This window comes from Elephantulus edwardii, unplaced genomic scaffold, assembly GCF_000299155.1.
Source record: "Elephantulus edwardii isolate Elephantulus edwardi_28Jun2011 unplaced genomic scaffold, EleEdw1.0 scaffold00302, whole genome shotgun sequence".
In the NCBI taxonomy this organism is placed as follows: Eukaryota; Metazoa; Chordata; class Mammalia; order Macroscelidea; family Macroscelididae; genus Elephantulus; species Elephantulus edwardii.
Window position 1 is genome coordinate 2532036 of NW_006400052.1, and position 12465 is coordinate 2544500.

Genomic DNA, 12465 nt, shown 5'->3' on the forward strand with positions numbered 1-12465 from the left:
GAGTTGTGCTCAAGTTTCCTCTCCCCTTCCTGACACAGCCTAGGGGCCCCCAGTTAAAAAAGGCAACTCATACAGGTGAGGAAATCGAGACTGGGGAAGCTGTGAGGTGGCCTGGTTGGGGGTCAGGGGAAGGCATCCACTAGGAAGAAGAGAGGCCTCTGGGAGGGTGGTGCCCACAGTCACCAGGCAACATGCTCCATCCCCCTCAAACAGGGTTGCCTGATAAAATCCAGGACACTGGTTACATTTGAATTTCAGATAAGCAGCAGATACTTTTTAGTATAGGTATGCTTCCAAATCCAGGGGAGCTCTGGTAACATAGTCCTAGCAGGTAGGACTCCAAGGCCACACCTGTACGGCAGTTGAATCCACCAGTTCAACTCTGATAGGTAATCTCCTCCCAGATTATTTACAGCCTTGGAGAATCCAAGCTATGAGTCAGTTCTGACTCCATGATAATGAGATATTGGTTTGTTTGGGGTTTCTCTTAGTTTATGCTCCAAAATACACTAAAAAGGAAGATAGGAGATGAATTGATAAAATCAGTTGTGGTGTTGGCGAGGTATATCTACTAGCCTGTGGACTGCAGAAGAATGAACAAATCAGTCTTAGAAGAAATACAACCAGGACATTCCTTAGAAGCAAGGGTGGTGGGACCAATTCCTCCAAAAAGACATGAGTCTGCTGAAGCAGAGGACCCTGACAATGAGGGAAACTGTCAGTGAGATGCAGTAAGCCAAGCCGAATTCCTACACATGATGAAGACGGTTTGGGATCAGACGCTGTTTCATTCTGTTACGTATTTGGCTTCATGATTGAAGTCAACCCAAAGGAACTTAATAAGATCTCAAATACTGCTTGAGACATGCTTATACCGAAAAGTGTTGTGCACACGCATGTTTACTGTTGCATCATTATTCACAATAGCAAAGGGATGGAAATAACTCAAGTGACCATCACTAAATGAATGGGTTGAAAAACTATGGTACATTCACACAATGACAATGGAAAATTATGCAGCATTGAAAAATAATGAGCTTGTAAAACATTCCATAACATAGGGGAACTTGGAGGACATTATGCTGATTGAAATATCTCAGTTACAAAAGGACAAATACTGCACAACACTGCTGTTACAAAATAGGAACAGACATGGGTCACACTGGGGAGAGAATGGGAAAAGAGTGGATAGATAATGAACACTGTATTAGATCAGATGAGGGGAAGCACCATCCCAAAGGAATATATGAATAGGTATTATATGCATGACAACAATCTGGAATAAGAGGTGCAATGTGGGGAGGGATCAGGGAGGAGGGAAGAAAATGTGCAACACTTTAAAATTTTTCTATGTTTCAAAAAAAGAAAATAAAATCTGAGAGAATCTCCCCGCCCTGGGCAAAAAGTGTTGTTCTTGTCACATGTGGTGGGTTGGAACTGACTCCTAGCTGGCCCTCTAGAGGTTTTCAGGCAATTTCCACTCTTTCTCCTGTGGAGCAGCTGGTGGATTTGAGGGCACATCTATTATTTTTTGAAAATCAAGTTGAATGGTGATTCCTTCATTATTTGCCGAAGTTGGCACCCCTGCTCTCAAACACACGGGAAGCCAAACTTTGATCCCAATCTTTTCCTGGAATTTAAATGTCCAGGTCCCCAGCCCTCCCTCCTCAGGCTCTGAGAATCTTGGTCCTTATTATCTCTTTCCTCAGGCAAGGAAGGCAAAGCTTCGTCTCTCACACTTGGGATGTACTGTTAGGAGAGGCTATTCCTTGGAAAGGGATTCCGTGCTTGGAAAGATGGAGGGTCAGCAAAAGAGAGGAAACCCTCCAGCGAGATAGATTGCAGCGAAGGGCTCAAGTGTATCAGAGATGATGGGATGGCACAGGACGGGACACGGCTCAGGTCTGTTGTGACTAGATGACACCTAACAACAACAACAACAACAATAAGAACAGGCTATGAAACAAAGCACCCCCCTCTTTCCCTCCCCTGACACTCATGAATCCAGCACCTTCTGCTCTACTCTCTCAGGATACAGGTCCCTGCCTCTTCCTTCCCTAGAACCCAGGAGTCCACGTCCTGCATGAGTCCAGTTGCCCAATGTGGGTTTCACAAGGTGGGTGGTGTCATCCGTGGCCCTGTTGAACTGGTTGGGCCGAGCGGACAGGTGAAGTGACCCTCGTTCCCATCCTCAGCTTCCTTGAAGACCAGGCCAGCAAGGCTGGGAGGGAACAAGAGGGGCAGGGAGGGAGCTCTTGGGTGTGTGGCCAGGTCTGGGTTTGGGTGTGCTGTGTCTGTGGGACGCCCTAGCTTCCAGTGTGTCTGAGTGTGAATCATCACAGTGTGTCTCTCGGTCCTGTTTTCCATGTCTGGAGGTGTGATGGGGATGTTCTTTCTATTTTTGGTGCTTTTATTGCCCTCCCATGATTCTTCACCCTGTGTACCTGTGTTGGGATGTTCTCAGGTGTGTGTTGCCAATCTGTTATTCTGATTGGGTTGAAGCAGTATTTATTTATTTGTGCTCTGGGTGAAGGTTTGTAGAGAAAATCCATTTTCCATTCAGCAGAACATGCACATTTGGCCTCATGCCATTGACTGCAATCCTCACCGCCTCACATTACTCTCTTGCCTCTGCTGTGTCTCCTGTTTCCATTTTTCTCAACTCTGTCCTTGGGCTGCACCTTTGGTTTCCAGTGGTTTGGATTGTTCTGAGGACACCTCCTTCCTTCCTAGCATTACTCCCCACCTTGAGCCATGGGGGGCCAGTTCAGGTCTGGGCTTGAAGAGCACCAGTCTCTTTCTGTAAGTATTTTTTTAAATGATTTTGAGTTTTGTTTCACATTTTTCTCCCACTCCGCCCAGTACCTTCTGTTGTAATCCCTTTCAGAGCAGTCTGCCGTGGGAGCTGGGCACCATCTAGTTCTTCCAGTCTCAGTGAATTAAGACCAGAAGAACTAGATGGCCCATTAATCCTTTGGAATGGTTGTTCGCAGGCACGTTTGATGTTCTTCCTTCTTTTTTTTTTCTCCAGATGAGAAGAAATGAAGTTGTATCTTAGATGACTACTCATAACTATCCCCCCTTAAATCAGAGTAGGGAGTTTCCTTTTATTATTTTTTTTCCACTCACAAACTTTTAAGATCCTAAATTGCTACTTACCGAAGTAGGATGTCGCACATTGTGTTTGTGAACTATGTTATGCCAATTGACCTTGATGCCGCAATTTACTTATTGAATGATAGCTTATGTAGCAGTCAAAAGCATGAATGCTAGAGCCAGAAAACATGGGCTCAAAACCTGATATCTCTTATGGCTGTGGAGCCTTGAGCAAATCACTCTCCTTTTCTGGACCTCAATTTTCCCATCTGCAAATTGGGTTATTGTAAATACAATTGCTGATGGAGTTAGGGAGCTGATGGGATGGTATTTATCAAGATGCACTGCTAACTGCAAGTCTGTGAGGATTCAAATTCACCAGTGGCTTCTCAGAAGAAGGCTGGGAAGTCTTCTTTTGTTCTGATTGGCAGCCTTAGAAACCCGGTGGAGGGTCATTACAAGATGGAACCAAGGGTCGTTACAAGATGGAACCAACCTGGTGTCAGTGAATGAATGAGTGTGAGTGATGCAAATGTAAATTCATTGTCATCAAGTTGGAACCAGCTCATAGCTGACTCTCAGTGGGTTTTTAGGGGCTATAAATTAACTGAGAGGAGATTGCCCATCTTTCTCCCGAGGAGCAGATGGTGGATTCAAACTACCTGCTTTTGGATTGGCAGTGCAACACTCTATCCTCTTAGGAACCCACCAGAGTTCTCCAATTCGTGGAAAGTACTCGGGATCATGACTGGCACACAGGAAACATTTGACAAAGTGTTAATGACTATGATGATGACGTGTTGTTTTGGTTTCTGGGGACATGACAGTGAACAAAACCAAGTCTTTACTCATGAAACTGATGCGTGGCTCAGCATGGGATTGTGTAACTGGGAAGCAGGTTCTTGCGGGGCTGGGATACTCCCTTGTGTGCTGGGGGTGGGGCAACCCTGTGACGATGGGCTGTGTTTGTGGGTGTGTGATTTTCTGACCGTGTGGGTGTTTCTGAGAGAGGAAGCCTGCTTGTTTGTTTGGTGTGAGCTGATGTTTCTGACTTGGAGGCATTGGGAATGAATGCATCTTGTCTGGGGTCTTGAGAGCTCCTTCTTTAGCTCTGAGGCCACTCCCTCAAGTGTCCTGCAGGTGACCTTGGGAGAGTGACTCCTTCTAAAACAAGTCTCAGTTTCTCTCTAATTGGGATGATGATATGGGTGGGCCCAGCACCTTCTGGAGACACTCTGGAGAGTGAAAGGAAAGGCGGAGGAGATGTTGAAGCCAGGAGATACTGAGAAATGTGACAAGGTCCCAGAGGGAGATGGCAGGAGGGAGGCAGAGGAAGCACAGGACAAATGGAGGGAGGTGGATGATCGTCCCTCTAGTCTGTCAGCATTTGCTGAGCCCCTGCCAGGTGCCAACAGTCTGGTGGGGAAAGGGAGAGAGACCCAAAGAGAGAAGACCTCCAGGAAAGCCCCTGTTGTCCTAGGGTTGCTAACCTCTCTCCATGACAGACCTCACTAATCATTGTCAAGAGGTGAGAGATGGAGATGCAGAGACAGAGAGGGAGAAAGAGGATCTTGCCCTGTCAAGTGTTACAGAAAACTCCCAAGCCGAGGTACCCCTCCACCGTTAACAATTTTCTTGTCATCTCTAATAGGATAATGACATACCTATTCCTCCCCTAGTCACTATTTTTGACCCTAAGAGGTCTCACACCTACAGTAAGAAGGGCTGGACAAAGCTGCTATCAGTCTGGGAAGGAAATACCCAGGAGTCCTCAACGTTAGTCCTTCTTTCTCCAGGACTCAACCTTCTTGGGTCCAGCACCCTTCTGGCCTCAGACCCAGGTATTCTGGTTCCCAGTCCTCTCTCTGCTCCTTCAATGCCAAGAGCCAGACTCCCAGCCCCCTCTCCTTTTAGGCTCCTCATTTCCCCCTCCCTCTCCAGGCCTATCTTTATTTCTGTTTACATCCATCTGGTGTTTTTTTGTTTGTTTGTCTTAGCCTTTCCCATCTCTTCACATTTGAATCTTGATTCTCCCTTACAGGGCCTCAATTTTCTCACTTGTAAAATGGGGATAATAATAATAATCAGATCTCTCAAAGGAATGATGAGGAAAACATGAGTTCATGAAGTGCTTCCACCCAACCTGGCCTGCGGTATCAGTACACAAGAGCTACTATTATTGTTTCTCATCTCCCTTTGGGTACCTGTGTTTTTCTCTTTGTTTCCATGTGACTCTCAAGACTTTCCCTGCTTGTGTGCAGACAGCATACTGTCCCTGACTTCCCTCTGAGGCCAGAGCTCCCCCTAAAACTTCTAATCTTCCCATCTCTCTATACTAATCTCTATAGTTTCTCCTTGGAGGCTAGGATTTTGAAGCTCTGTCTCACATACTTTGGGCACATGGCCAAAAGGAACTGGTCCTTGGAGAAGGACATCATGCTCAGAAGGGTGGCGGGACAGCACAGGAGAGGAAGACCCCAATGAGACAGATTGGCCCTACATGAGAGGTATTGATACAGTAACTGGAGTAATGGGGGCAGGTGTGTCAGAATCAGTGAGACTGGCTCAGGACAAGGCAGACTTCAGAGCTATTGTATATAGGGTTGCTATGAGTCCCAGGTGACTCGACAGCATGTAACAATATCTGAAAACTGGACAATTAATAAGGATAAGTGGAGAAGAATTGATGCCTTTGGAGAAGAAACAAATCTGTAATAGAGGAAGAGCAACCAGAGTCTCCTTAGAGGCTAAGATGGTGAACCTTTATCTCACAATCTCAGGGCGTGTTGTCAGGAGGGCTCAGTCCTTGAGAAAAGACATCATGCTGGGAAAAGCGGTGGGTCAGAGAAAGAGAGGAAGATCCTCAACAAGATGAATTAACACAGTGATTGTAACAATGGGCTCAGACATGGCAGAGATGTGAGGGCAAGGTTCAGACCCGTTGTCCATAGGGTCGCTGTGAGTCCATGGCACATAACAACAATATGGAGTGCGGGCTTGCCTAAGAGTACCAGACTGGTTCCAATCTCATAAATATCGTTGCTGTTGTGTGCTTTTCAATCTGAACCAACTCACAGCTGATCTTCTAGCAGGTTTTTAGAGGTAGTAAATTGCAGGGGAAGAGATTTCTCATCTTTCTCCCACAGGGCCGCTGGTGGGCCAGCAGTGCAGCTTCTTACCACACTTCCACAGTTCCTAATCTCATAAACAGCCTCATAAAGTCTTGAGCTCCAAATCTATCATCCTGGAGCAAGCAAGTGACTCTGGGATTTAAAAAGTCTCTAGACGCAACCTCTCCCATTCTAAGTCCCCTCCTCCCTCAAAGACCCAGGAGTCCCCGTTGCCAGTTGCTCTTCCCTTGGGTCTTCCTTTCTCAGATCCAACAATCGCAAGCTCTCTGTCTCCTCCCTCAGAACCCAAGGATCAGGCCAGCGAAGAGCCCAGGAATGAGTCTTCAGAAACCCCATTCATCTCTATTCTGCAATCGACCACGCCCTCCCTAATTCTCTCCAGAGGCGGGTCTGACACGGAGGCACTCGAGCGATACGCCGCCAGTGACGTCAGTCAGTGTCATCCAGCCAGTAGACACTCTCATCTCCTGTCTCGCTCGGCCACTCGGGGAACTTTCCCTGGCAGGCGGGGCCCACAGACTAGATTGGTCAGCTATAGGCTCGCCAAGACGCCAGTCTCCACCAGCCAGCCAATAGACGGTGAACCTGTGGGGTCGGAACTCAGGTTCACGGGTGGTGGCAGCCGTGCTCTGCAGAGGCTCGAATAGGCTCGCGAGGGAACCGGTTCAGCGGGCCCGGCCGGGTAAGCCCTTCCCAGCACACCCAGTTTAGAGATGCTGGCCATAGCTCGGACGCGGAATGGTGAATTTCTGTGAGGTTCAAGGTGCAGGAGAAAGCTTAGCAAGGGCAAACCCCTTGTGCTTTGTTGGAGAAACTGAGTCTGGGTTTTATAACTTGGGTGGTCCCATTCATCCCTTTTCATCCTTGCTCCCAATCCTGTCTGTCTTCATTATCCCCTCAACTCGCTGATACCCACTCGCTCACGCACACACCCATTACTTAGTTAAACAAACATTTCCTGAGGCTTCTGGTGGGCCTGGCTCCATGCTGGGCAACAGAAGTGAGTCAGGCCAGCGCCCTGCCTTCAAGGAGCCCAGGGTCAGATGGGAGGGTGGAGAAACCAAGGAAAGAGTAAGATTTGAGATGAGGAAAGGTTTTCAGAGGAGGAATGGTTGCAACTGGATCTGGAGGTGCCAGGTGAACATGGAGGAGAGGGTGTGGGTTGGGTATTTGACAAGGTGGCATGTGAGTACTGCGTGTGCTAGGGGCCAAACGGAAGGCTAGTCCGTGTTGCCAGGGTGAGAATGGTCACGATGGAAGATGATGAAAATGTGGGCAAAAGCTGAAGGGCTTGTACTTTGTCCTGGGGGGATAGGGGTAGCCAGGAGCTATAGAAGGTTTTCAAGCAGGGGAGGATAGGCTCAGAGCTGGAGCCAGAACTGGAGGAAGACTGGAAACCAGGAGACAGCTGCGGCAGGGGAAGATAGAGCCTGGATCAAAGCAGAGGCTGAGGGATGGAGTAGAAAAAATAAGAAAACAGATATGGGGACTGATACTCTTTGGGAAGAAAGGACATTCAGGATGGTACCCAGAGCTCTAGGGGGCTGAGGATAATGGGACAATTCCGGAAACAAAGACTGGAAGGAGCAGATTGAGGGGCCTGCTTTGGCGGTGATGAGCAATCACCTGGAGGTGGGTCCTGTGGGCTGGATGAAGGAGCTGTGACTCGGGTGAGTGGGTTTGGATTTTCAGGGACAGATCTGGGTCATGGTCGAAGTCACTTGTTGAATGAAAACCGCAGTGTTCACTGCTTCAGGAAACTGCCTTCTCCTGTCCCTATTTCGTGAGTCTCTCCCTCCATCCTTTTCTGGCAGCATTGATGTTCCATCATCTTTAATTAAAACACACACACACACACACACACCCACACCCCTTCATGTTCCTTCACAGCCTAACCCTAACCCTTGAATTACCTCTTATATCCACTCACTTCATCCCCTTACCTCTTGCTCCCTCCTCCACCCACTAAGATCTGGCTGCTCCACCCCCACGACCCTGCCATGGTTTTGGACAAAGATCCTATTCCAGTTCTCACCTGACATGGACCACTCCACCTGCCTGAAGCCCCCTTCACCTTAAAAACCACTACTGTCATCTCGACTTGGACTTATTTCGACACTCTATCAAGTTTCTGAGGTTATAAATCTTTACTAGTCAGGAGACTTTCTCCTGTGGAATGGTTGGTGGATTTGAACTTTCGATCTTTCAGTTAGCAGCCTGTGTATTACACACTATGCCATCAGGCTCCTTCCCTTGACCTTATTTCTTTTCTCCCTCCCTCCAAGCTTCTTCCCTCTGCAGTTGCTCCTATACCCTTCCAGGACTCACCATTTACTGTCCAGCTCTTGATTGGAGGGTATAGTCCTTGTAATTCTGTTAGCCTTCTGCCCAACCCACCTGCCTGTTCTCCCTGAGAAAGTTCCAGTCCCTTGACTTCAGCCAGAGCTGAATTCCCAGACCTCTTGGCTGTCCTGCATTGTCTACTAAAGACCTTTTTTATGTCACTATTTCCAAAGCTGACCCCAGCCTTCCTTTTCCACTCCCTTGCAGCCTCCTCCCAGTAAAAAGGCAGCCTTTTCTTCCACTTGATTCCCTATCCAGACCTAGGTGCCTTTTTGGTCTCTGCTCTCCTGTAACTCCCTCCTACCCCTTGTTGATTAAATCCCATTCATTCTACCCCTCAGATGGCTCTGAAATCTGTCCTAGTAAAACCAAACGCACTGCCGTACGATTGATACAGACTCATAGAGACCTTCTGTTGTGTTTCTGAGGCTGTAAATCGGAGAAGGTACAGACTGCCTCAACTTTCTCCTCTGGAGAAGCTGGTGGATTTGAATATGCTGGTTTTCCTGTTAGCCACCTAACACACAATGCAATACACCACCAGGGCTCTGGACTTTTCTTCCTCTAGCTTCCTGCTTTGCAAGTCCCATCCTTTTCAGTCCACCGAACCCCAGTGTTGGGGACCGTTTATTCTGTTTCTCTGGAGGAAATTATGCCTGGAAGAAATGAATACATAAAGACACAAGAGACAAACAACATACAGAGACAAGATAGGAATGTCTCAGCCAGGAATAGCTGTGTTGTCTATTTATTTATACCTTTTAGAAACAGATAGCTTACACGGAAAAAAACCCCTTAAGGGTTACATCATAGAGCCCAAACAGGCCGGGTACAAGTACAAACATTAAGGTATATCTTACTGGGCCTGAATGGACTGAGATCTGAGTTCCCCAGGAGTTAAGACAACAGGCTTTTAACAAATAAGCAAGAAAAAAAATGAATAACATATTGTGCACAATCTACTTCTGATTATAACTTGCTATAATTAATATAACTGCGACTGCCATGCAACTGCCGAGAACAAAGGAATATTCATTTATCGGGAAGAGTTACTTTTCTTGGGCTAGTTTGCAGGACCCAAGTCTCTTGTCTGTGAGCAGAACTAGGGAACAAGTCTCTTCCCACACTCTCTCCTTAGTCTGGCTTTAGGATAGGTGTCTGGAGGACATCTGGATGCAGATTGTTCTCCCAAAATTTCTGTGCTTCGGCTATGCTCTGGCTCCATCACCCCAGCACCTTAGCAGGGTCTCTTACTCCCTCAGTTGCCTCTCACCCTCTCAGGCTCAAAGCCCTTTTTCAGTAGCTGCCCCTAGTTTTATATAACCTCTAGTTATGGTTCAGATTGCATTGCAGGCTCTCGATCAGCAGACCACTCCCATTGAACACACTTGGTCACTATCCACTTAAGGAGGTGACCTAGCCAGGGAGCTCTGGGGGCCTGGAAGTAAGAAGCTACATAGCAACCCCAAAGACATGTGGTTTGAATCCATCAGCTGCTCTGCAGTAGAAAGATGGGCAATCTCTTCCCATGCAATTAATTGCCTCTAAAAACCTGCTAGGGTTAGCTATGGGTCGGTTATGACTTGGTGGTACACAACCACGACCACCAGGCTGAAACCTTCATCTACTGTCTACTGGTTCCTATAAATTTGCAAAAGCTCAGGCTTTTTTTTTTAAATTAAATTTTATTAGTTTTAATGAACATTTACAGAGATTTTGGGTTTTCATTCATTCATTGTTGCACTGTTTTCTCCACCCTACTCCCCAGTTCGTTCTTCTTCCCCCTCCATGTCTGTTTTAATTGTCCAATTGCCACAGTGCTTGTCAAAGCCAGTTCTGATTAATCTCCTTTGTCAGTGTGTCCCTTGCAAAAGCTCAGGCTTTTGACTGTGTGGATCACAACAAGCTATGGCTGACTCTGAGAAGAATGGGAATCCCAGAACATTTGATTGTGCTAACACAAAACCTATACTTGGACCAAGAGGCAGTCGTCAGAACAGAGCAAGGAGACACTACACGGTTCAAAATCAAGAAGGGGGTCCGTCAAGGATGCATTCTGTCTCCGTACCTTTTCAATCTGTATGCAGAACAGATCATCCGAGATGCTGGGCTGCATGAGGAGGAATGCGGCGTCAGGATTGGTGGAAGAGTCATCAACAACCTGCGTTATGCAGATGACACACACTGCTTGCTGAAACTGAGGAGGACCTGAAGCACTTGCTGCAGGTCAGAGACTGCAGCCTTCAATATGGATTGAAGCTCAACATCAAGAACACAAAGATTCTCACCACTGGGCCAATTGGCAGCATCAGTATGGTTGGTGAAGAGACTGAGATAGTTAACAGTTTTAGTTTACTTGTTTCCACAGTCAACACTCTTGGTAACAGCAGCCAGGAAATCAAGAGACAAATTGCTTTGGGAAAGTCAGCTGTGAGGGACCTCTCAAGAATACTGAAGAGCAACGACGTCAGGCTGGAGACTAAGGTGCACCTGATCCAGGCTAGTCTTTGCAATTACGTGCTATGCATCAGAGAGCTGGACAGTGAATAGGGATGATAGAAAGAGAATTGATGCCTTTGAGCTGTGGTGCTGGAGAAAAGTGTTGAATATACTACCATGGACTGCTTGGAGAACAAACAGGTTTGTCCTGGAGGTGAAGCCAGAATACTCCTTGGAGTCAAGGATTCTGAAGCTTCGTCTGACATACTTTGGGGATGTTGCAAGGAGGGACTGGTCCTTGGAGAGAGACATCATGTTTAGGAGAGTAGAGGGGCGGCAAAGGAGAGGAAGACCTTCGATGAAATGAATCGATTCTGTGACTGGAGTGGTGGGAACGAGCGTGTTTGAGATGGCTAGGTTGGCACAGGATAGAACAGTGTTTAGAGCTCTTGTACATAGGGTGGCCATGAGTTGCAAACAACTCGATGGCACATAACAACAACAACAACAACAGCCTTTAAAGCCCCTTCCTCTGTGAAGCCTACTTTGACTACTCCTGGGAGCTCACAGCTGGTGTCTGGGCTTGTTTTCTTCTGCCTTCCTGGCAAGGGAAGCCCTGGATGCGTCTCATCTCTTCTCTATACTCAAGGTCTTCGAGGCGTGACGCTACAGGGCATTGTTTGAAAGAAAAAAAGGACTGTCCCAATTGGGCAGAGCTCCCTGGTGCAGATGGTTTGTAGTGGTCATCTACAGATTAGCAGTTCGAACCTGCGCAGTGTATGGCAGGAGAAAATCCTGGAGATTTGCTTCCTGAAAGATTACAGTCTGGAAACTACAAAGTTCTAATTTGTAACCTGTAGGGGCCATAGGGGAGCCAACATGATTCCTTGGAAATGGGTTTGGTTTTGGACTTCCAGTCTTTTGGGCGAACCAGTTCCGGGTTTCCTGCTAGCTCTGTTCTGGTTCTGTAGGGGGTTTGGGATCACTGGAGCCTTTGGGATGGAAGCTGGTTGGTGCTAGGCTGGGTTTTTATAGGGTGGTAGCCTGCCATTTGTGTGCGTTCTGATGGCCTAGTCCATAGGGAGTTGCACCACTGTTGTTGTTCCAATCCATCAGACTCCACAGGAGAAAGATGGCCAAACTCCTCCCGGGCAATTTACAGCCCAAGAAAACCTGCTGGAGGGTCTGCTATGACTCCACAGCAGTGGATTTTCTTTTTTTGCTAGCTGGGACAAGGCGCATGTGTACTGCATGGAGGTTTCTAGCAATCTTAAGTCAAAGGGCAGCGTGTACTTGTGTTCGCCCAGGAAGCCAGATTCACAGACTCCTTCCTACAAGTTCTTGAGCCCTTCGCCTCTTCTGGAGTTCTTCCTGGAGTTCTCAGTGGCTCGCGTCCGCTGCTGCCCCCTAGTGGGTAGATGGATCCCACCCAGCTTGAGAAGCCAAACGTGTTTAA